Raw genomic sequence first — 26,161 nt, forward strand, 5'->3', positions numbered from 1 at the left:
ATCCCCAGAGCAGGGCGGGAGGAAGGCAGCACCCATTCAGTCTTGGGCTAATAGGGGCAGCTTTGGCAGGGAAGAGCTGTGAGAAAGGATCCCAAAAGCAGATGTCCTCCAGCAGCAGTGCCAGTGGTTTGCATCCTACTGCAGAGGAATGTGGACACATGTTGGCCATGCCACGGTGCAGTTCTTCTTGGCCAAGGAAGAACGGTGTCCCCGGTGTGCCATCAGGTTTGGCTCATGGATGGGAATGCTGTCATTTGCCCGAAGTACCTGCTCACTGCTCCATGAGGCATGGCTCCACTCCACCAGGAGGAGAAAAGAGCATCAGTCCCACCTCAAACACGAGCACTGGCAAAGGGCTGAGCATCACCTTGGCTTCTGCCTCCAAGGACACTTAATCAGTGACAATGGATTTGACATCACCATTTACCCATCGTCACCAAACCAAACACCAAGCGATGTCCACATGTTTCTGGGCTTTGTTGTTCTGCCATAGTTTTCCCAAGGGCAGTACATGGTTCTTAAAACACTCTAGCAATGGTTCCAAAGGAAAGGGCCCAGGACTCCACGTTCCTGACCAAGGTCCTGCTGTCCCAGTGGAGCACAGCAGTCACACCACCAGCTCAATATCAAGACCACAAGTCACTCACTCACCACAGCTGAACACCCAACACATTCATACACGTGCCCAAGGCTACGGTGCTTTTTAGATGAAAGAACATCCTTAGTTTTTTTGTAATGAAGGCATAACTCTTAAAAAAAAAAAAATCAAAGGACATTTCCATTACATAAATATCCTTTTTTAACGTTGCAGTTTCCACACAGCACCTTCCAGTGCTTCAGCTCTACAGGGTGGGAGGGGACACACGGTCCACGGACGTGAAACAACATGATTTAAGGGGAATTAATCTGCATCTCAGGCGCTTTGGAGCAGGAGGCATGTGAGGGGTGGCCGCCTAGTTGGCGGGTGATGGTTAAGGGGTTGCAGAAAGGAAAGAGGGAAAGGACAGGGAAGATTTTTTTCTGCAAAGCAAAGGCATTAAGCTCTTGGCCTGGCTTTACCGGGGCAGAGAAGTTTGCCAAAGCGCCGGTTTCCTGTGCAATCAAACCCGTCCACTCGGCAGCACCGCGATAGGGCCATGATGTAAGTGTGGCTGAGCCAAGGCAAACGGAAAAGAACAGCGAGCACTCCGAGAGGCAACGGATTTTATTAAGCAGTTTAATTGTTTCTGAGGGTGACATTTTTCCCTTCTTGACGTTCCCCTCACTGCGGTTTGGCCTTGCGCCCCCCAGAATCCCACCTAATCCCTATGGGATGTGCTGGGGAGGATGCAGCCATGCGATGTGAAGGGACACAGCTCCCAGTTTCAGACCCAAGGCACTGCGGTTGCCAGCTCTTGGTGTGCTGCTCCCATTGCTTCTCCAGAGGCGTTCACCCCTCTGCATGGGGCTGCACCCTGTGCTGGTCCAAGCATCCTCATTAAGAGCCCAAAATCCCAAAAAGATTCAGAAAGAAGAACGGAGGAGGGAAAAAATAAAATTAAATTAAAATCCACAGCTACTTCCTTGGAACCAGGGCAAGCTCTTGGTCCTTCACAAGGGAAAAAATGGAGCTACTGTTTGACCTGAGAGCACGCAGCCATCCAGCCCCACAGATCCTGAGGCCACCCGGCCAGGAGGAGGATGTACAGAGCGCAGCAGGGAGCAGTAATTCAGCCATCCCTGCCCTGCGTGGGTGCAGCAGAGCGAGGTCAGCTCAGGACCCTGGATCACAGCGAGCGGCGGTGGGTGGCTGCACTGGGGCCGTTCCCATGTCAGCGCTGGGGGAAGGAGCACAGGATGACCCCGGGTGCACCCCGATCCCTGAGGGCTGCTGGGCACTGTGCTGCCTCTGCCCTTCCTCCCTCCCATCCGCAGCGATGTGCTGGTGGCTGTTCCTGCTGCAGCGCCTCAGCTCTCCTCTCAGGTGCACCTTGAGCCTCCACTGTTGGCCCTGCAAAGGAAAAATCCAGCATTAGTGGGTTGTGATGGAGGAAATTGTCATTCCTCTTGGTTACTCTTTGGGGCGATGGATGGGGGAGGCACACCAGCAGCCCTCAGTGTCATCTCCAAGCCCTGACACCAAGGCCAGCGGGGACCCACTGGAGCCCAACACCCACACCCAGCTTAAGGGCAAGAAGGAGACATGGCTGGGGGCTGGCAAGAGGAAATCAAATGGCTGTTTCCATAGAACAGACAAAACCACTGCACGTGAGAGTACACAGGGAGGGGAACCAGCTCATTTTGCTTGCATTCATGCAAGGGATACACAAGAGATGAAGGGACAGTGGCATGTTGCAGCACTGTGCAGAGCAGGATGCAGGGCAGCCACAAGGCTGGCACAGGCTGCAAACACCACCCAACCTCAAAGAGCTGCTCTGCAGGCTGACAACTTTCCCATTTTTTCCTTTTTCACTTTTTCTTGCAGTCACTTGGATGCAGATGGGGAGAGGAAAACAGTCTGACAGCAGACGCTGTCACCAGCGTGGCAATGCATCATCCCATTTGGCTTTGCTGCCCATGGGCTTCCCCTATAGGTCCCTCAGCTGAGCAGCACCATATGAAGGATCCAAACCCCATTGCTACGTGCAACACCACCAGCTCCCATGTGGCTCAGCCTCCCTGTTCCCTCCATAGCATCGTGAAGCAGGTTTTCCATCCAGCAAACGCTGCCCAAGCCCCCATCCTGCTCCAACATGAGCCAGGGGCACGCAGAAAGACGGGAATAGGTTTATGCTCGCTTATCACACCACACTTATCATCTGTTTGCTTTGCACTTCATGAGGAATATGCCAGCCAGATTGGCACCTCCTGGCCAAGCACTGAGCCCCCAGAAATACTGCACAGAGATGGGGAACGGCCCCACACCCACTGATAGTCGACTTTGGGGGGAAAGGAACAGCGCAGCATCTCCAAGTTTGCAAAGAGTCCTTGGCTCTTGTAAATGTGTTAAAAAATAAAACCCTTTAAGAGCTTCCAGATGTTCTGTTTATGTTGTGGTGTTACCCTGCTTGACTCTCGGGAGGCCAATACACAGCCTCAATGAAATCACAGCAGCCGAGGGGGTGGGGGAGGTCCGAGCCCTTCTCCTCCGCTTTGCCCCCATTGCAATGTTAACTCCCACACTGCTGGCAAACACATGGATAGTGGCTGCAAACCCCCTCCCTGCGCCTCCAGGAGCTCTCACATCCATGCACCCAGTGCATGCCCAAGGATCCAACCTCAATGTACTCATCCAGCTCTGTAAGCCCTGGAGGTTTCCCAAACCCACCCTGCTGCCATAGCAAAGATGTGACGGGGCAAAAAGATTTGGGTGTAGACACACACACGCACACACATCGATGTGTGCGCACAGCCCGGCGCAGCACTCTTTGCACAGGGCGTTGCAGGGATGGAGCGCTGCTTTTGAAGTTCCCGTGAGCAAGCGGCGTGGTTGGCAGCAATCAAAGCACCATAAAGCAGCGCTATCACAGCTGTGTGCGCACGCTCTGATGTGTTATCTGCCCAGCCCCGGCCAGGACAGGGGAGGAGGGCACTTGTTTGTGCGGCTCATTTGAAAAGGTGTTAGCGCCTGAGATCAAAGGCGCTTCCTGATGCGCTCCACTCCCCTGCAAGGGCACCGACCAGTGCTGCTGGGGACACTGCAGGATGGAGACATTGCAGGATGGAGATGGAAACGCTGCAGGATGGGGACACCGTGGCATGGGGACACTGCAGGTCATGTTTCCTGCCCTGGCTGCTGCTGTGGGATGTCCTCCTACCCTGTTCTCTGGCCCATTGGGATTTCAGCTTGTCCTCCCCACGCAGACCGCTGGCACCCTTGGCAATGCAGTCCAGCTGCCACCCCACAGGTGCCCTCATTTCACTATGCACAGTAGGACAGTGCTTCACTTTGTCCCAGCGACGCCCTCTGCTGAAGGCCCATCCATCCTCCCCACACCTTGGGGATATGACCAAACCCGCCCACAACCCACCTCCCCATCCCCACCATCTGCACATCCTCCGGCACGAACCCCACAGAGGACCACATCCCAGGTGCAGCTTCCCTTACCCCAAACCGCTGCCTCCCACAGCCCCCACGCTCCCCAACCCAGCAGCATCTGCTTCCCCAGCCCGCACCGCTCCGGCCACAGGAGGACACACAGCAGCACTCATTGGCCACCCACCGCGAGCCCTGTGCTCCTCCAGCCCCCGCCTTGTTTTTCTCCTCTCTCTGAGCCCACTAAAACCCCAGAGAGCAGAGATGTCCGGCGCTGAGCAAGGGCACGGGGCTGCCTCCGCGCTCAGCAGCCACCCGGGGAAGGCAGCGCATCCATCCAGAGCAAACAGGAGGCACTGAGAGTGCGGTTTGATGACAATCAGATGTGCATTTCTGCATGGGGAGCTGCCTTCTGCCCTGTACCCCCCGCCACGGGCTTGCAAGGAGCGGAGCAAAGCGTAGGAACAAAAATGAGGCTTTTGGCTACGGAGGATGAGAGCATCGCGTCTACAGACATCTTGAGCACAAACTGTGTAGGCAGCGAAGCCAAACAGGAAAGGAAACCAACAGACAGGGAAACGATTCTGGCAGCACTCGCATTATGGCTCACTCAGCTCTCATCAGCTGGAAATACCTCCGTGCTGCTTCCTCCGCCTGTCCCTCCTGCAGACCCCTCGCCCTGCTCAGACATGCCCCAATTCTGCTTTTACTGCTGAAATGCTTCGCATCCTACGGGCTGGACTTAGAAAAATGCAGCTGGAGAGCTGGATCCTGTTTGCAGCAACTGGTCCCAGCACACCCAGCACCTCCTCTCACCGGGTCCTGTATGCACGCCTAGGCAGAGCTCAGCCTGAACCCAAACCTCTGCAAAGAGAAAGGAAAGATCAACAGTTTGTGGATCTGCAGAGAGGAACAGAGCTTTGGCATGGGAAAGGAGGTGCAGAGAGCTGGGGCTGTGCCAATCAGACCTGCACATGCAGCTGGCCTTCAAAGCATGGAGGTGGTGGTCATGGAGCAGCACAGAGAGCTTGTGCTGTGCCTCCTGCAGCCCAGCGGAAGGCGATTTGATACCGGCCTCAAAGCAATGAGCAGTTGAGAGATGCAGGTTTATTCACATGCCCCAACGTGCTTAATGACCAAAGTGCTCTTCAGTGAACCCAGCAATGGATTGTAAAATAAAGTCGTTGCTGCAAGTGGATTAAAGGAAAAAAAGCAAAAGATCTGAGAGATGAAACGGAGCCGGTGAGTCACGGCTCTGCCAGCCCATGGTGCCCTCCCAGGCTCTGCCAGCACCAGTGACAACACAGCCTCCTGCCACCCCATGTCCCCAACACCAGCAACCCCACAGAACATCATAGAAGAAGAAAACCCCATCACTCCCTGGAGCTGCCCAGGAACCCCTTTCTGTGTTCTCTACTTTGTGTTCATTGCATGTGTTCCATTCGGAGAGGGGATAACTGCAGTTCTGCCCAGCCACGTGCTTCCCCTGCTGGACATCCATCCACCTCCCATCCCACCTCCTCAGATGTCTCTTTGCAGCATCTCTCATTTCCCTGTGGCTTTGCTGTCAACTCCATTGGAGCAGCTCTTTGACTATGCTGCAAAGCAAATGCGTGCTCTTGTTAAGCACCAGACTCCGTTGTAAGAGCCAATCTCAATCTCAGTTTCAGTACCAGAGTGATTACCTTCATTTACTGACCTAAGCATCAGACACCAAAACCTTGCCAAAATCCCACACGGTTTCAGATAGATGCCATTAAAACTCCTTCAGCTAAAGGAAGCGAAGCCGTTCTGTTCCCATACCACCCCTTCTGGTAACGCGTTAATAAATAACCTGCATCCCAGACAGGTGCTGTCAGCCTTGCTGCAGAGCTGCTGCTGGGCTGGCACTGAGTCACTGACCTGACACAGTGCAGATCACTGTGAATCATGGGCAGACGGTGCCTGGAACGAAACGCATGCTCATGGCTACGGGGTGCTCCTCCCTAACCCGGGGCTGAGCAGAGCAGGATGCTCAGCACTGCACTGCAGGGGTCAGGATGCACGAGAGCCCCTTGCTCCAGGGCTGGGCACCCCAAAGAGAGCAAAGGGTGTTTGCCGTTTACAGCAAGAGCTTGGTGTAAGATCCAACACGCCCCAAATACTCACAGTGCTCAGATGCACCATCACCACAGCCATAGGCACTCAACCCTAAAACAGGTGAGACTAGAAACATCCCTTCAACCATCCCCAATAGAAATCCCTCCAGCACACACACCTCCACCTGCTGTGTGTGTGGGATGGGGGGGCCTCCATCTCTGGCTGTCCCTGGTAATTCTTTCAAGCAACGACACTCTTTAAAGTGTCACATTAAGACTGACAGGCAGATGAAAGAATGAAGAAAGTCCCATCCTCCTTCATTTTTGGTGGTAAGCAAAATTGAGACTTGGATAACACGCTCCCAGGAGGGGCTGGAGGTTTCCTGCAGGCTCTGGCACCCGATGACAGCTCTGACTCCTTTATTAAAAGCATCCCCAAAGTGATAACCCTCTGACAGACAGACTGACAGCAGCAGCACGGTGTTCCCGGGCCGTGAACTTTGTTTGCCTCCCTGCATTTTTGCTCCTGCTGCTGGGACTCCAGCATTCCCCCACCGCAGGCGGGAACCAAGCAGCTGTCTTTGCTTTCTGCCTTTCCCTGATGATCCCACCCAGCTCCTGGGTTCTACCCGATGAGCTGGAGGCTCAGAAGCACAGCAAGAGGCAGAGAGGCTGCTGGCCAGGCCAGCTCAGAAAGGACAGCACGGCAAAACCAGCCCAGGTGCATTACTGCCATTTCCAAAGCAGATTGGAGCTTATCGGGGTGCTGGGTCTGCATGAAGGAGAGTGGAGAGCTGAGCTCTCCATACCTGCAAACGTCCTCCAGTTCTGCAGCACCTCCTGCCTGCAAGCGAAGGCGAGCAGGGATGTGTTCCCAGGATAAAAGGATTAAAGGAGTATCCATTCTTATCCTCACACCCTCAGCCTGCTCCTCACCCTGTGAGTGGAGCATACGGGTGGGAAGGGCGCAGCAAATCCCTACTCGCTTGGGCTCAGCCAGGGCAATCCCAGTCCTCACAGCGGGGTCAGGCTGCTTTCTGCAAAGCTTTGTACCAGGGAGCATCCCCAGACACAGGTGGCAAAGCACCCACACCGAGCCCTGCCTGTGCCAGAGACAGGATCTGTCCCACCAGCCCTGGTTCCCTGACAGTGTGACCACGCTGCACGCTTGTTTTGCAACCTTGAGCTGCTCTCTACCCCCAGGGATTATCAACATAAGCAGCGTTTTTTCCTGTGCTGACCCAAAGCTGATTAGTTCTCTGTGCTCCCCTTCCTTCTGCAAGAAAATACAAGGATATCAGACACCAACAAAGTGTGACAGGGTGGGCACAGTGGGACCACAGCCCCAGAACAGAGACTCATCCGAGAACCCTTGGCACAATGCAGCCCTCTCCCAGGCACCAATGGTCACAGCAGCAAGCAGTATGCTGAGCATCGGGGCTGTGCTTTGAGGGAGAAACTGGGCAGGCTGCAGGACTCCCCCCCTCCCAGAGCTCCTGCAGGTTAACTGGGAAACCCACCATGCACCCATCCCTATAAACTGGAAATTACACAACCTGTTGCAGTAAATCAGCACGGCAAAACGCTGCGTAATTCACACAGTGGGCTTCAACTCCGGATCAAGGAGTAAAATTACCTCTGAGCTGCATTGAGACGGTACCCCAGGGCAGGATTAGGGTTACTGCTGACACAGGGTGGGATGCTGCAGAGCTGCCCTCAGTCCTGCGTTGGCCTTTGGAGAAGTTGGGCAGCTGTCTCTGAGCAGGAAAGTGGAGAGCAACAACAAAAATTCCTTATGTGCATAACTCAGCGCAGAGCTCTGAACCACACTGCTCTTTTGTTTTCAAGTGGTAAGGCATTAAAATTGGGTTGTTTTGTTTTTCTAATGGCTAAATTTAAATAAAACTTCCCTGTAAGAGGAACAAAAAAATGGCCATAAAACAATGGATCCTTGCATTTCTCAGCTGAGAATCCCCCGCGGGAGCAATGGTCACCTCTGCTGTCACAAAACCGCTGCAGCATCACATGGAAAATGCTGCAGAGCGCAGGAATCAACCCAGGCAGCAGCCAGCAAAAGGCATCACCCAACTCCCTTTGCACACCTTATTTCTGTTGCATTCATAGCAGGTCAACTTCTGGCATTTCTCAGATCCCTTTTGCTCTCTGCATCTTGCTTTTAACCCAGCTATCCGGGTTTGGCACAGCCCTGACACACAGCGTCACATCTCTCCAAGGCAATGCAAGGTGGTGATGGCCACAGCCAGCCCTGCACTGGCCCTGCACTGGCTGTGGTCTTCTTCCTTTTAGTGCTCCAAAACTCAGCCCCAGGACTGGGAACGCTTACGGGACTGGGAATGATTAGAGCTCATTTGATGACCCCGAGGACTTTGCATGTCCGCACAGAAGGCAAAGCGTAGGGATGGGGCCGCGCCGGTGACCTCCCAGCAGAGCCATTCCTACAGCCAGGCAGGAATTTTATTTTACTTTCTTTTTAAACTGTTTCTCACTTGGAAAACACCAATTGGTTGAAACTTCAACTTTACGCAGGATTATAGAAATGTAGGTCAGGAAGAAAGCGTCCAAGTGAAAAGCTCCTTGTTCCTCACCCTCCCCAGCACCCCAGCTTGCTGTTGGACACAGGGCTTTGTACCACTTCTGTGTATTTCCCAGTGATTCCAGGTGATTTCCATGCCCATATGGCCGGGTACCAACAGAGCCCAAGCAGCAACATCTTCCTTTCATTGCTGCTCAACAGCATAGGTGCACAAAGACAGATTTCTAGACAAAATCCACTTTCCAGAATGGATGATTTACCCATGAGAGGAGCCCCGGCTGCCCCCAGCCCTCTCCCCACTGCTGCCCACCAGAGCCAGGGAACCACTGATCCCTTTTCAACACCTCCCAGCACTGTAGCAGTAATTTATGGGGTTCATTTCGGCGCTGTGCTCAGCGCCCACCTCGCAGGCACCCGCAGCAGGCACTGAGCTCACCGCAGCGCAACACGGCCACGCTCTGCAGCTTTATGTTTGTTTGCTTTAATTGAGAAAGGACCGGGGGAAAAGAAAAAAAAAAAAGTCTGAAAAAAGAAAAAAAAAAATCAACAAAAAACCTTCTTTCAACCCCCTGGTTTCATTTTTCAGGTGCCTTGATTTATTAATCTGCCCGTTCCCATTTAATAGGCTCTCCTTGCCGGAGCACCAGCGCAACCCCAGGCCTGCAGCTGCCAACCCATCCCCAGCCCTGCACACCCCTGCCTGGCAGGCAGCTCCCAACTCTCTGCTCCAGTTCGCAGCATGCTCACAGTGCAGGCAGATGTCAAGTTTCCAAGAAAGATATTTTCATGTAATACTGGGAGGATCACAGGCACTAAATATGATTTCATTTTTAAAGCCACACACTCTTTGGCATGGTTTTAAAACCCATCCTCTGTCCTCAGAGAGGAAATACCATCAGTGCTCCAAGAAACTCAAACAGGTGATCTTCACCCATAATGCTCCAAGAAACCCAAACAAGGGATCTTCACCCTACGCTCACAAGCATCACCACAAACCCCACTGAATGTGCCACAGCATCACACCCACTTTCTCCTATGCACAGCCACATGGAGCTGAGTTTGATGTTCTGATTCAAGGCATGAGACCATCACGAGCAAACATCCCCCAACAACCAATTATAGCCCTTGGGTGCCCCCATCTGCCCAGCCTTTCTCCCACCACCCTCCTCTTTCCCACTTCCCATGCCTTGGGCACAATCCAGGGCACAGGTGCCCATAAGGAGAACTCCCAGAGGATGAGATCAACATCTCATTTAATTAAATTTTGCCTTCTAGATCAAGTAAAGAGCACTCAGCCCAGCCCCAGCATACTGGGTTTGGACTCCCTAGGGAGGACACAGATGCTGGAGGTTGATCCAATTTCCAGGAGGGCTCTCGGATGAGACTGAAAACTTTGGGTCCACATGCATTATAGGTGCTGATCCACAACCCAAGTAACCCATCCCATGGGAAAGACTCAATGAAACAAATCACAAGTGACACAGACCACATGGTCCCAAGCCTAGATCTGCACCAGGCAGTCCATTTGTTACAGATTATCCCCCCCCTACTCCCCCCTTCCACAACTGCCCATGAAGAAGAGCCAAAATCCCCATGGCAATTTGTACGACCTCAAGCAATAAGAGTAAGCTGAAAAACTGGAAATCCATCCCTACCTGCAGCCCTTCACCAGGCCCTGGGACATAAGGGACATCTGCCAGCCCAGCTCCAGCCGTTCAAGGCTCCTTAAAGCCTTCAGTAAGGATGTGCAGGGAAGCGGTGGAGTCACCATCCCTGGAGATGGTCAACCTTCACGATCCTACAATTCTATGATGATACTAAACCCGCAGACCCCTGAGCAGCAGAGGGGACACAGACAGGAGCAAATCCCCCTGGACAGGACCATCACCACAAGGCCCACAGCCACCTTGAGGTCCCATTGCTGCACCCCACAGGTGCTCCCCCCTGCCCACTGGCGCAACTACGCTGGCTTAGAGTAGAGCTGCTCACAGCCACGTTTTTCATCAGCACAGCAAGCAGGCTTGGCCTCTCAACACCCAGAGCTCTTTTAAATAATGTACATATATATCAGTCTAGCTATGCTGCTGGCTGGGCCCCAGATGACTGCGACCAGGGCCAATCCCCAGGATAAACATAGCCTACCTGGGTTTATAAGTGCCAGAAGCATGTAGGCACCATGCGTGATCTCTTATATAAACAGCACTGCAAAAACAGCCCTGAGCACTGTAGGAACACTTGTAGTACGCACTGTACAAGAGATGAAGTGTTTGGGAACATTACTGCAACGTATCCCAGGGGGAGATGCTTCCCCCCTCTCCTGCCCCATGCACCAGCCTTAAAGGCTCAGGGCAGCTTCTGCCTGCTGGCCCCAGGAGTGATGCTCAGTGCCCAGAGGATGCTGCACTGCAGCTCAGGATGCTCTCAGCATCACATTTACCAGGGAAGGGATGCACGGTACAAATCATGCTGGGCAGGCACGGAGCTGGGATGCAGCGGAGCAATCAGACTCAGAGCTCTGGGAAGGGGAAGAGCTGCATATAAAGCTCTGAGATGGCCCAGAGCTATGGGAGATGCTGTGTCCTTACTCGTGGGACAGACACTTCCAGCTTCAGCATCACTGAGTTTTGTGTTTTCTTCCCCAAGAGAAAACACAAAACCCACGCACAGGCAGGAACAATTCAGGCTGCACTCATCTTTTCGCCTCAAGTTATTTCAAAGCCCTGCACCACTCCACCGTTTCTCCTTCTAACCCCTCATTTATAAGGCAGGGTTAAAGAGGTGCATGTACTGCAGGGCTCAGCCCACTCCTCCCTACTCTTCCCGGCATGGATTTGGAGACCAAGGGCTCTCCAGATCTAATCTCCAAGACAAACATCGTGGGGCTTGAGCTTGCTCCATTTGCACTTCGATCACAGATAGGAAGCAGCAGCAGGCAGCTCACGCCTGTGCCCAACCCACCCCACAGCAGTGTTACGTCCCCTCATCCCTCCATGCACACAGTGTCATAATGTAAAGCTTTGCAATGAATCTGTGATGGATGGCTTGGGGTGAACTGGGAGCACAGAAATCATACAATCACCGAGGTTGGAGAAGACCACTAAGATCCCCAAGTCCAACTGCAACCCATCCCCACCATACCCCATAACCACGTCCCTCAGTGCCACATCCCCATGGACGGAACACCCTCTGGGGATGGTAACGCCCGATCAGAGCCTGTGGTTTGTGTGCCTGTTCAAAGGCTCCAAATCATTCTGACAAACACGCAAATCTCCTTTCAGATCAGGATGTGCTAAGGAACATATCTCAGAGAGGCAGTTAACACCTGGACTCTTGTTCAGAGAGGAGGAAGGAAAGGGTCTCCAGGCTATTTGGCAGCAGGAGCCTTCCAGTAAACACTTATCTCACATCTTACATTTCGGTCGGAAGTCAAAAGATTTGGTTCATTTTCCACCGGGAATGGGACTGCTGAGCTGCCAGTGGGAGGAGCAGCCAGCCCCGTCCCAGGGCTCTGCCTGATGTCAGCCTGATTCAGCCCTCCGCACACCAACTTCTGGGCATGTTGGACTCATTTCACTGCCGGGAAATGTATTCTCAACCGACACAGTGGGAATGAAGCAACCGTGCTCCGGAGTAACTCAACCAGGAGAGCTCGCAGCCTCGGGAACAGGAGGTCGGATTGGCCCCAAACAGGCTGAAAACCTCGAGATCAGCCCTATGGCAGCCAGGAACCCGCAGCCCCCGCCCTACACCCGGCTATAAAACTGCCTTCTGAAGATGATGCACGGATTAATTGCACACACATACCAACGTTTTCATGAAGAAGGTTATTATCTAAGAACGGTGGGAGCAATAAAAATATAAATAGGCCTCAAGGCACCGCAAAACGATGCCATTTTGAGTGCATTTATTTTTTCCTTTCGATCTGCGGGGTGGTATTTAAAGATGAAGGGAGGAGAAGGAATACACGCTGCTCTGTCCCAACCCCACAAAGTTCTGGTGGTCTCCCAGAGGCAGCCGGGGGCTCTGGATCCCCGCTTTAACGACCTCTGTGCACCTTTCATGTGCCACCCCACTGCCATCCATCACACATTCCACCCCAGCTGCAGCCTGCAGGCGGTGCCCACCAGCCCCCTCCCCGTGCAGAAGGGTTTCTCAATATTTGCCTTTGCCATATCAAAAGGTGTCCGCAGCCCAATTCCTGTGGTACGGGGCAGCTCGCTGGTGGTCCCTAAATAAGCCTCCAGATGAGCTCACACCAAACATCCTCAGGTCTTCGCGGGCAGCCTCTGCACTGACCACAGCAACCTTCAAACAAGCCCCGGGAACAGGAGAGGCACAGTTCCCTCCACCACCGTCCTCCTCCCGCAGGGTCCACCCAGGGGGACGTTCCTGAAAGTAAACTCAGTGTTCTTGGGGTTGGCCCAAAATCCGAGCCAGCCAGGACAGACAGACGCTGGGAAGGCAACCAGGAGGGAGAGGAAGAAAACCCACAAGCCCCACTGCACCATCCAAGTCACGAGCCGTGGCTCCATGATGGGGAAGAGGATTTTTCCTGGATTGTACGACTCTGTTCGCATCTCCAGAGACGAAGGAGATGGACAAAGGTGACTGTGTCCCTCATTCCCCCTTTCTCTCCTCTCCAAGAAAGGCTGAAGAGAGAAATAGGGACAAACTCTGGCACATGCCCTTGTGAGATGCTCCAAGCCCTGCCCAGCAAACGCCTCCAGTGCCCCAGTGCAGTGTGAGGACAGTGAGGTGCCTCCTGAGGACACGTGGCTTCATGGACCAAGCAGCTCTAATGTGTTTTCTCCTCTTTGGGAGAGCCATCCACACCCCCAGGCTCCGGGATGGATGGATTTGGGAAGGCGATAGCAGCCGTGTGCCCTGCAGCCACAATGTCACTGCGCTGTCATGCATCAGGTTGGTGAGCAGGGCAGTGGCCATATGGCCCAGAAACCTTCAGGCTTTTATTGCAGCCCAGTTAATTACTGCTGGAAAAGCCATCGGCGGAGCCTGCAAAGCCATTCACCTCTGTTTATCCTGGCACGGGGGAAAGCGTCCGGGGCCACCACGCAGCCTGCCATGGGCAGAACATGGGGCACAGGGACCCCGCAACACTGCGCAGCACAGCCCACCTGTGCCATGGGGACAGCTGTGTCCCCTCACACCAATGCTCCTGTCACCAAATTCCCCATGTCCTCACCGGAGCAAGGGATAAATCTCCAGCTCTTCTCCCTGCTGTATGAAGCAGCAGTACCCAATTCAGCGTTACTCAGATGGGGAAACTGAGGCAGGCGCAGAGAGGGGCTGAGCTCTGCCATGGATGTGGGATGCAGTGGCAGCTCAGGAGCCCTGCATGCTGTGGCTGTGTTGTCCCCAAGCAATGGATTTACCTGACCCCGACTCCAAGCACTCAGATAGCTCTGCTCAGCAGAGCAAACAGCCCAATCCAGCACATGGGAGCAATAATAACGACTCATTAATTAAATGCTGCAACTTGCCCGAGAGCTGCAGCAGCCCCACGCGTAACCATGTGCCCTCAGCCATGCTTCTGCTCCCCAGCACAGCTGTGCTCTCCGTCCAACCCTCCACTTTCCGTCCAACCGGTTCTTCTCTGTATTTTTGTTTCTGGGAGGATTATCACGACGGCGATCTGATCTCCAGGTGACAGCGTGGCAGAAATCCCACCTGCCTCCCTCCCCCCCCCCACTGCTCCTCTGCAAGGGGACCACGCAGCCGCCCCAGCCCTGTGTAGGACCAAGGAGGAATAAAGGAAACCTCCTGCCTATAGAGGGCATTCACCAGCTTGCTCAAGCTAGAGGCTTTTCTAAGGGCAAGAAAGCAGCAGAAGGAGCTGCTTGTTGCATTTGAAGTCTCTGGAACCGATGAGCTGGGAAACAAGAGTTGCTGCACCAGACTGAGGGGACAGCTCTGCAGTCTGCAAACATCTGCTTTGCAACACCCGGGAGCCCAATTTGGCTGCCAACTTCGAGCTGGGAGCACAGGGGTTCTTAAAGGCACTGCATCCTCCAAAGAGAGCACTGCTCTGAGCAGACCCACGGCTCCCAGCACAACTGCAGTGTCACCACTGTCCCACATGCCCCCAAAGCCCTCTGAATCCCTGCAGAAGCACAGCAAGCGCCCTGAGCTGGTGATGTGCAGTGAGATCTGCCGCCCTTCAGACACGAGTATCTGCCCAACTAGCTGTCATCACTTCCATGACAGAGGAAACTCCAGCCCGGGAGGCAGAAAGACCCACGAGAGGCTCCCCAGCTCCCTGCACACACAGTATGGGGCACTGAGGACCCAGAACATCCCACAGCCCTCAGGGGTCTGGATTTTGGTCCTGCTCCTTCCTGGCTTGGGGACAGTGCAGAGATGGAGCTGCAGATCCAGGCACTTTCCCTCCTCACCTCAGGGAGCACGCATGGATTTTAAAGCTTCCTGCCAAGTATCAATTGTGCAGATGTTGAGTTCTTGGCAAGGACCACGCATGTGCTCCCTGAGGTCATAAGGAAATCTCTGCAGAGCACAGGCTCTGACTGAACACATTTCTGAAGCCCTGTAACTACACAATGGGCTTCCTACACGGTCCTTGTAAGCAAAGCCACGCATAGGAGCAACCCCCTGGACAAAGCAGGCTCTTTTCCATCTCTGGGATTTCCATCTTGCCACACTTAGTTTTCCAAAGGCGAACACCTCCTGATGGCTTTGGTGTTGGTCCCACACGAGCAGGGATGACAGTGAGCCACAGCATCACCTCCAGGATCTGGCAACTGCAACGAGCCACACTCAGCAGCACAGAACCTCCCAGGCACACCCACTGCCACCAGCATCTGCCAGAGCCACCCCACGGAGAGCCCCAGCGCCATCAGAAGGGCAGAACCCACAGCTCTCGTTCTGTCAGCCCCTTGGCAAGCTCCTCCCGATGCATCCTGTTCCCTGCTTGGCTTGGGAATTCCAGGAACATCTGCACGTGCCTCTTGCCCAGCCCCACAGCTGCATGTCCGTACCTGCGGTGTAGGATGCGCTCCTCACCCGGCTCAGGCAGCAAACCCTCCCATACACCACGCGCTGCCCACCTGCCTGCTGCAGAATTCTGCTCCCAGCCAGCCCCCTTGGGCAATTAAATCAATTAGCTAAGTCCCAGCCACCGTGCCCCCTAAAACAGTGCACAAACATCTGGAGCAGCAGGAGGGGGCACACGCATACCATTTCTTCCCATCACCTGAACAAATCTCATTCTCTCCAGGTCCACAATTAGTGAAAATACGAGCGTCACCCCCTGATCACTACTGGGGAATGTGAGCATTGCAGATGCACAGCAGATGGATGCCGTCCCAACAAACAGCCCACGAGTCACCCTGGTGGGATGCATGGGATGCTCACAGTTCCTGCTTCAGTCAGATCATCCCTTTTTCCCAAGTGAATCCGAAAAATGCCACAAACCCCATCCCAAGCACTTCGTATTGGGATGGACAAGGGCTCTGCAAGTCACTTGCTGACACACCTGGGAAATGCTCTGCTCTCCATGGGAGCCCGCCCTCTGTCCTGCTCCTCCTCCCCCATTTCCAAGAGCTCCAGCAGCTTTCTAGGTGGGAAAAAGCTCCCTGCAGAGGTGCTGATGGGAAAGGGGCCTGGATGGGGTGAAGGAGGAGAAACAGCTGCCGTCACCCATGGCAGACAGACCTGGCAGCACTGTGTTTTCCCAGCGCCTGCCGGAGTTTTATGGTGGGGCCAAGCTTACCTGGCATCTGCAGGAGGAATAATAAACCCCTGTTAGTGGTGTGCTGGGTGTGTGGGATGGCGGGGAAGGCAGATCCCAAACCCACACACGCAATGATCTGCACACAGCTCTGCAGACACCGCTGGGACTGCACAGCAGCACTGTGGAGGGACTCAGTGACCCATTCTGGTCCCATCTGGAGCTCAGAGCTGGACTCTCCTACTCTTCCCTGCACCACAGCCCCATCTGACCCCTGTATCTCCCTGCAGCACCCAGCAGGGTGCAGGGGAAGGCAGGACTCCACAGCTCAGAGCCACACTCCCTCATCTAATCCATGCACATCCCAATGCCTTTCTTCTCCGTGGAAGTTTTCCAACCTTCATATCCTCCAAGAAAACTACCACAAATGCCCTACATCACTTTGCCACCCCCATCCCCTGCATCATGACCCAAGAACTGCATTAAAACCTCCCAGCCCTTTCATCCTTCCCACCCACCTCCTGCTCCACCATGCACACACATCACTCCATCTTCAGTTGATTATTAGGAAACATTTCTTCTCCACAAGAGTGGTTGGGTGCTGGCACAGCTGCCCAGGGAGCAGGGGAGGCACTGCTCCTGGGGGGCTCTCCAGAACTGGAACTGAGGGATGTGTTTATGGGATGGGCTGGGCTTGCAGCACAGCAGCAGCACGGCCAGGACAGCACCTACGCTCCCTTTGGGAGGAGAGGTTGGGTGAAGCCAATGGGACTGACATGAGCCCAGCAGTCAGGCCAGGACAGAGCATGCACTGAGCACCTTCCCAGCGCTGAAAGGAACCCTGGGGCAAGCAGCACACAGCAGTGGCTCAACACAGCCCACACTGAAGCCACCCCTGTCCCCACCGTGTCCCCACTGTGTCCATACAGCACCCCATTGCCGAGCAGGATGCAGAGCCTCCAGCTGGGATGCCAGAGGAAGGAGGATGAAAGGCAAGAGAAACTCTGATTAATTGAGAAACCACAGCCAGGCCATGTTTGCCTAAGATTATCCAGAGGAATGCAAGTCTCCTTTACAGCGCGTTCATTTGCTTGAAACAGAAGTGAATAGAGTGGACTTCAGGTGGGAGAGGAAAGGGAAAAGAAAAGATTCCTGTGACCCGGGTTTGGGGTTGGGATGAGATCCGTCTGAGGATTGGAGTGGGTGTGCACTCCCAGCCCATCTCCACAGCTCAGTCAAAAGCCCCGACCCCACCACGTATCCCTGTTGGGTCAGCAGCTCTGTGCTGCTCGATGGCATCAGCACAGCACTGCGTGGGAGCGCAGCACCACAGCCACACCGCTCCCAGGTGCTCATGCTGGGGGCACCCGATCCTGCAACCCCTTCCTTATATCTCAGATCCACCTTTTTCCTTTGGGAAAAAAACACAGCCTTCTAAGAGCAAGGACAAATCCGCACCAGGGAGGGGGAGGGAGGAGCACACAAAGCAGCGGCACCAAAATCCCACAGATCTGCAATGCAAAGCCATGCATTGCAAACTCTGTGGGGTTGGGAATGCAGCATGCAGCCACCACACAGCACAGAACAGCTCCAGAGCACTTGGAACGTTCAGAGCCGAGCTGCCCTGTGGTGAATACAGCCTTTGGGGTTGGGTTTTTTTGGTTGTTTGGGGGCTTTGTGCATGCCTTATCCTCCTCAGAGAGAGGAAGAAAGCGCACATCACAACATCCCATCACCACTTGGGATGTACCTGACATCTCTGCCCTGGCCCTGCTCACCTATCTCAGCGATGCTGACAGCAGTGGAGGTGAACCCAGTGCAGAACGCTCTCCCTACCCTCAGCTGCACCGCAGCGCACCTCCTGTAAGTGCCATCTGCACCAGGATAAAGGAGCTTTGTGTAACGCCCATCTCTCAGCACGTTCCCATATGGAATTTGATCACATCGGACTTATCAGAGCGGAGCTTTGAAATCCTCCACCCCTCTGCTCCCAACACGACCACGGATGTCAGCTGTGACATGCAGGGTGCTGGCATCCAAGGATGGGCTGAGCAATGCCCTTCTATCAAGCCCAGCCCGCTCTCAGCTGGAAGGGCAGGGCAGTGCTGCATACAGCCTGGGGTTGGGGCCGCACATCACAGGCTGCTCCTGCTCACACTCACCCCCACCTCCGTGCTCACACCGAGCAGCACCGCACAGATTCACGAGGATCCGACTTAGAGAAACAGAAGGTTCAATGAGAAAAGGGAAAGCAATGGAGAGCCGGTCCAAGAGCAACATCGTCTGGCAACTTTGTTTGGAAAAACTAATAGTTCTGCAGCATTTTAAGAGAATGGAAGTGGATGGAGAGGGGAAGAGGGAGAGAAAAGGCAGCATGGAAACCCAGGATCTCCTGTCAGCCTTCTATCCACAATCAAAAGCGAGGCTGGGAAATAAAGAGAAACACAACATGTTGTTGATGACTTTTCCATTAAATACGAACATTTAAACCCCCTCTTTGTATTCCAGCCTTTGCTCGCAGCCTCAGCAGGCCCCACTTCTTTTTCCCTCCCCTCCCTCCTTTTTAATAATATTAAAAAAAAAAGTTATATGACTTTAATTAAATGCACTTATTAAAAGGGTGAAATATTTGGAGAGGCTGTTTTTATGCTGGAGGCACATTTTCCAGCATGCTGCAGAGTGTCTGCATCCGCCCGCCCCAGGCAATTTTTAATGCACAAATAAATCCCCACCTGAAGTGCTGACAGGTTATTATGCAGTGTGGCAGCCAACTAAAGTAAACACAGGGGCAGAGTTTTAACCTCTTGCAGTCGCAGAGCCTCTCCTCACCGAGGCGAACTCAGGTGTAAATGACCAGCAGCAAAGCAACCCCTCTTCTTGCAGCTCCTCTGCTCCATCCCGCTGTGCAGCCAGCAGTAGGGATGGGGCAGCGCGCAGCCAATGCACTAACCCAGCATGCAGTGCAATGGGAAACTGCATGGGAAATTGGCACTGGGCAGCCATGTCCAGCCAAGCTGCAAAGCAGTGGGTCCAACCCCCAGGGCGAGCCCTGGAGGCAACACGTTCCCATCAGCTGCATCCTATTTGCATTGGTGTTCCCAAAGCTAAGCCTGAGGTTTGCATGTGCCCTTATCAGCACAGATATCGAGCAGATAATCAACAAACTGCAAGCAAATCCCCCTGCAAACAGGAAGGGGATGGACACAAAGACCGAGGGAAGGAAGGTGTCGGACCTAAGGCCGAGTGCTGCTTTTTAGAAAGGAGGCATTAGCAGACACCCAGCAGCTCTCACGCCCACCAGACCCTCACGCCAGGGCTCCCACATTTGGAAACTTAATTCCAAGTATCCCTACCCGGGCATCCAAATGTGCTCAGCTCCCAAACCTCCCATTGCAATTAGCAGTAACTAATAACTGCGCACTCAGGCTAAAGCCAAACCATGCGGGTGTCTTCAGAGCCCAGCTGCCAAAAAAAAAAGCAGCTCCCAGAGCCAGTGGTCACTTCTTTAAGGTTTGGAGCCGATGCACAAAGCTGCTCCTTCCTGAGGATGGCACAGAGCTGCACCCATCCCCTTCTAAAGGTCACTGGGACAGACACACAGAGCAGCATCTGACCTCCACAGCAGGGAGGAGTTATTTGCACAGAAGAGCCCAAGCTGGAAGGAGAGCAAGGAGGTGGGTCAGCCACCTGAAGGAGGCCTTCATCCCACTGCCACGGCCCCATCAGTGACTCCTCTTCCCCAGCCACAGCTCCTGCACGGGTCACTTGGGCAGCACACGATGCAGACAGGCTCCAACAGCAACGTCGCCCTTGTCTTAAGAAATTAAGGCTTCAGCTCTACTTCCACATCTGACAAGACGCCGCATGCTTTGCTAATCCTCGGAGGAGATTAACTTTTTATTTAGAATTCTTTCCTCTAAATGTGGCAATTATGAAGGGTGGTTGTTGGTTTTTTTTTTTTTCCCCTTTAAGCTCTTGGCAAGAAGAACATTTTCTCCAGGTTGGCTCATACAGTTCGGTTAAACGAGGATCCTGGTCTTATTTTCCCCTTCTGAGCACTTCCCCAACAGCAATTTGCACAAAGGATGGGAATATCCACCTGCAAACGCAGCGCCAGTGGCGGTGATGGGGGAGAGCTGAATATAACATCCCAATGCAGTGCTGCTCACACAGTGGAGCAGTGGCTCAGCGCACAACGGAGCCTCAGCACTGCTGCCCAGGAGAGCTGTGGGCACAGGGAGAGTTTGGATGCATCCGTCTGGAACTCCACCAGCAATTGGTTCCCAAAGCAAGAATACAACCCGACCTTCTTAGCTCATATATCCACGCATCGGCACAGAAACCTAAAAAAATACAATGACAGCATGCACGTAAATCTAAATCTAACACATGGGGTCTGCATGCATGCATGCACCAAGCCCACTCCCATGCAGACACCGCATACCCGTGGCCATGCAGCTCCAGCAGGCGGTAGAGCAGTTCACACAAAACTCAATGAGGAGTGCCCCAAACGGAGCAAAGGCAACCCTGACTGCATACAAAGGGGGGGGGGGGGGGGGAAAGCAGCGTATCGAGCGCCTGCAGCTGTCAGAAAGCATTGCTCCAGCTTTGGGCGAGACAGACACAACCAATTTAGCGCGGCCTCGCTGAGGTGTATTAAGCTGTCAGTTGGGATGATATGAATTTAATCACTCGGAGCGGATCAAAGCTCCACAGTGCTGTCGGTGGTGCGCCGGACGCACGGGGATAACGCAGAGGATGAACACATATGGGAGCACAGGGAGCAGGAAAAGCCTCAGTGTGCCCCTGGGACATCCACTGCCCACCGGGATTGCCCCTGTGTGGGATACAGCTCCATCATCCCCAGCTTCATGCTAGAGATCCCCCCAAGCTACAGGGTCAGCTTCCCCACCACTATGACACACACGGTGTCCTTTCCTGCCACCATCCACCAGCATAAGGGGGGGGGGGGGGGGGGAAAGCCACAGAACCAAAGGGAAAATACACAGCTCAGCCACAGCTGGAAGGAAAGCCTCCCATTGCTGCAGGGATTTAGTCTGCCGTTTCCCTGGGATGGATTAGCCTTTGACTACTCCATTAATTTTTACTGAGGTTCACCGGGCAGCTTTTACTGGGGTTTGTTCAGCAGGAGGGAGCGGGCTGGCTGCGCCATCCAGATGCTGCACGTTACCAACCCAGCCAGGAAACTGTAACCAAACAAAGCATCTCCTGCAGAAAGCTGCCCACAGCTGGGGTCAGGCAGAGCCCAGAGAGCTCACCCGGTCCAAAGGCTGACCGAAATGAAGGGGGTCCCACCATGCTCAGCCCAGTGAGAGGAAGAGATGCTGATAGGATGCCAACCTCCCTGCCCACCTGCAGAAGGACAGGGGCTGCTCGGTGATGCTGAGCAGGGAACACACAGCCTGCTGAAGCTTCAGTATCAGCTCCCCCCAAGGCCAAGCATCAGTGCCACGAGGCAAGGAGTTGGAACACCTCCAGTCACACCCAGAAGCAGAGAACAGCGTGGTTTGATAGCACAGCACACATTTCTCAGTATGCTTTGCAATGTTACCAAGTTCTCATGCACAGAAGCTCAACTCCCCCCTCCCCCCCCCCCCAGACCACAGCACACCTCCCGAGCAGGACCGCGCGGGACGTCATGTGAATCACTTACATAAACCTAATTAGCAGGGCTCCGCTTTCAGCACGGCAAATGGCTCCTCTAATCCTGGATTTGTTCTCCTAGAAACTAATTTAATCATACAGTGCCAGCCAGGCTGCTCACGTGGCCAAGGGCAAGAGCAGCCCCACAGCTCTCTGTCCCCAGTCATGAGCTGCTATAGGGCAGCAGCCTGGCGTGCAGCCTTCCCATACCCCATACCGCACCAGAGCAGCACGTACTCAGGGATCTTAATCCTCTAAACCAGCTCCAGACAGAACCTGCTGCTTAAAAAGTAAAAAAAAAAAAACTTCAGAGATTTGGGGAGGGAGAGCAAAAGCTCAGTACAGCCCTGCAGCCTGCTCCAGCACTGCCCAGACTGCCAGCTGCTGCTTGGGGTGGCTAAGAGGTTCTGGACACCTCTGATGGGACATCACCTTCCCCCAGGGTGGGCAGCACCTCTGCTCTTTGCCTTCCCAGCAGCCAGGTGCTAAACACCAAGTAGCAGAAACCGGCATCACTCTGGCTCAGAGAGATGCAGAGTACCGTGACCATCACACAGCAGTGACGTTATCCTATGGTTGCAGGACTTGGGAAGACTTTAGCATCAAGATCCCAGCCAAAGCAAAGTTTACTCCTAGCCACATCCACGCTGGGACACACTGGGATGCTCCATGCCAAATGGTGCCCCAGTGCCATCGCTGCCTCTTACTGAGCTCAGCCCCAGCGCCGCACTCACGCCTACGTGATGGGTTTTGCAGGGCAGTCCTCCTTCACTTCTTTACATGCTTTTCTCCAGCCAAGTGTGAACGCTTTCCTCTCTTGTCTGCAGAAAGGTGAAGCAAGGACATCTGCAGCCAAGCGTCATCCAGACTTGGAGCGCTCTGGCAGCAGCACTCCGTTCTTCAGCAACTTTAATTTATAACCGTGCTCACGGTAACCTTGGAGAAATGCAGAAATTGGACTCCTAAGCCCTAAAATTAAAGAGTATCCAGAAATCACAGTTTGGGAGTTTTCTTCCTTCTGAGCTTTTCCACTAGAGAACTTTGTTTCTGGCTTAAGAAGGTTGGCTTCCACAGACAGCTTTAAATGCGTATTGAATCCAACACACATATGGCTCATCGTGCCAGCAGAATCCCAACCCCTCTGCAAGGGAAACCCCACCTCCTGGGCAGGCTGAGACTGGGCCTCCAGGACTTCAGACTCCCCTTCCTTTAGCTCAAAGCAGCAGCAGCCCTGCAGACCTCTCCATGCTGCCCGAGCACAGTGCACTTTAAGCAGACCCAGGAGCGCAGCAGCTCCCCAACAGCCTCACGCTTCAATCAAATAATGCAGCTTAGAATCATAGGATCAATAAGGTTGGAAAAGACCTCTAAGATCCCCAAGCCCATCCCACTGTGCCCATAACCACCTCCCTCAGTGCCACATCCCCACAGTTCTGGAGCACCTCCAGGGACGGTGACCCCACCGCTCCCCGGGCAGCTGTGCCACTGCCCCACAGTGACAGAGCCCCATCTGAAGGGGACAGACTGCTGCAGGCACATCCCTTCCCAGTGCCAGCAGCAGGTGCTGGCTGGGACCCGTGGGAAGAGCTCTGTCATCTGTCCCCAGGGACCACCCTGCTGCAGCGTCACCCCAGGGCTCGGTCACATGCCCTGTCTGGGCACAAGCTGCCCACGTCCTTGGTCTGCAGGGAGCAAACATTGGGTTATCTCCTGTAGGCAAACAAATGGGCCATTAAGCGACAGGACTCAGACAATATTTAATTACCCCAATCGTGGGAAGGGGGCGGCAGGGGGGGAGGCAGAAACTGCAGGGGAAATTCCACCAGCAAAGATTAAACGGAGCTGCAAACCAGAGCTGACAGGTTAACAGACAGGTAATATCCCAGCGGTGTTTGCTCAGCCAGGCAGGACGTGGCATTGCCACATCTCAAACAGCAGCAGGGCAGAGCACAGCACCAACAGCACATCAGCCAACCTCTCAGATCCTTCACGGACCTCCGGCACTGCGTCCCCATAACTCAGCGGGGCCAACACAGAAGGCTTGAACACCTTTGGGCAGAACACCTACCCAAAAACCTCTTCCAGCAGCTCCCGCATCCCCAGCAGGCTCCATCCATCCATCCATCCATCGGCGCAGCATTGAGTGTGAGCCTCTCAGGTCCACCTCCCCTCCTCCCTTGCTGGGTCCCATGAGCACTTTGGAAACCCCAACCCACAGGTGAAGAGCACGGGCTGCTGAGCACCACCCAAGTCGTGATGGGCGGCGGGAGCTAACGAGTGATTAATAGAGGTTACAAGGTTGCATCAGACAGACAGGAATGTGTTATGAAGGGCAATGAGCACATCAGCAAAAGGTGTTAAAGAGCCCGACAGGTTGTTTATAACCCTCCATGAACAAGCGATTAACCATTAATCCTCTGTTAGCACCGCTCTGCACAAGCAGGGCTCCCTGCAGCAGAGCAGCCACCAGCTCTGCAGAGGTGTTCAGGAAGAGCAGAAAACAGAGCAACCCCATCAGATGTGGGTCACATAGCCCCAATGGAACAACCCAGGGTCCCACAGCACTGGGTTGTGCTCCAAGGGGGTTCCTTGGTGCTCACCCAGCTCCTTCCCAGCAGCTGGTCCCATCCTCCTCCACCTGCATCCTATCAAGGATGCTCTCGGCCAGCCTCAACATGTTTGAAGAACAAGGCATCTCTATTTAGATCCATTATAGAAGAAAGCTCTCTACCCCCACTTTGGGCTGCCCATTGCAGGGCTGGAGGGAAGCAGCATGCAGCTGAGCTCCTTTCTGCAAAGAGAGCTGGGGCTGAGCAAGCAGCTGGGCAGGGCTGCAGCAGGAGGGCACTGTGAGGGCTATGCACAGAGGGTGGGAAGCTCTCTGCAGCTCCCACCCTGCAGCCGCTACACCCTGTCATCCTGCAAATGCTCACAGCTCCCCAGACCAGCCAAAACCTCTTGGAACAAGTTCCAGGAGCTGCAGAAAGCAGGTTTTATGAGCATCCGGATGAGCCTGGGCCAAGAAGGGGAGGTCAGCACAGAGCTCGTTCTACCTGTACTGACATCACGGTATCCCTTTTCCAAGTGCTGCAAGAGATGCCAAAGAACATAGAAACAAAACCCAGCCCTTATGCAGCCAACCTGAGCCAAGCATCGGATGGGAGATGCCCCAGCAGCACCGCTCTCAGCTGTCCATCTGCTTCGGTATAACCATACGGACTGCAGTTATCTGCCAGGTACTCCATTCCAGTGCTGCCAGCAGCAGCTGCTTCCTCTTGCACAGTCCCAGCAAGACTACGGGACAAAAAGCTAAACCTGAAGTGGCAGACTGGGCCACCCATCCTCAGATGTGCTCAGAGCCCCAAAGGCAAAGCACTTCCCAGGATGCAGGGGATGCTGTGGTGAGGGAACCTGCTCCCCATTCAGTTATATCTGTGCCTGAACTTTGTTTTCAGACATTTGCTCATCACATCCCACCACCTCTCCCCAGCTCAGTCTCTGGGCAAACAGTAGGAAAAACAGAGGAGAAAAAGAGACAGGAAACCTTGTCAGGTGGAAGTCAGAGAGGGAAAAAGTGCTCCAAAAGTAAGTATCCTAATAGCTCCATAATCATCACAGTGCCTCACTGTTCTGCTGAAGAGCCTGGATGCACTGGGCTGTCATAAGACATGAGCTCAGTGCTCTGTTCCAGGCAGAGATTTTGCACATGGACTCTTGAGTAACTGAAGTGACTTGCAAGTCCCAGTGTTCTTAACCAGGAGGCTTTAGGAAATCCCATTCCTAATCCTTCCGTGCTGTACAAGCTGCCCTTCCTTCTGCAAAAAAAGGGGATCATATCTTCCTGCTCCATGGGAATGTTGCTAACCCAGTTGTTGAGCAGTAATAAGAGCGTGGAATGAACCGAGCACAGAGCTCTGCAAGGAACTGCACCCAAACTGCCCCAGCAGAGCTCCTTTACTGTCCTCTACCCCAGCAATAAGGGGTGCATGGCTCTTAAGAGGGGAACACCTGCACCCAGAGATACTGGCAGTACCCAGAGCAGGATCAGCAACCAAGGTCATGGCATGAGGCAGACAAGGGGCAGAGCAGGCAGCCCAGCAAGCTGAAGCTACTGCAGAAGACTGCAGACACTGCCTCCTACGGGC

At 54.0% G+C, this 26,161-nt stretch overlaps 1 long non-coding RNA gene across 1 annotated transcript in view; it reads right to left on the minus strand.

Moving 5' to 3' along the window:
- Window positions 1-1,186: 1,186 nt before the first annotated feature.
- The window catches only part of LOC417447, a 37,672-nt gene continuing 12,697 nt past the window's right edge, over window positions 1,187-26,161 (minus strand). The window contains exon 3 of the long non-coding RNA XR_005840740.2: window positions 1,187-1,990. This is a non-coding gene — a long non-coding RNA (uncharacterized LOC417447). The remainder of the gene's footprint in view (window positions 1,991-26,161) is intronic.

Source organism: Gallus gallus, chromosome 18 (assembly GCF_016699485.2).
Source record: "Gallus gallus isolate bGalGal1 chromosome 18, bGalGal1.mat.broiler.GRCg7b, whole genome shotgun sequence".
NCBI lineage: Eukaryota > Metazoa > Chordata > Aves > Galliformes > Phasianidae > Gallus > Gallus gallus.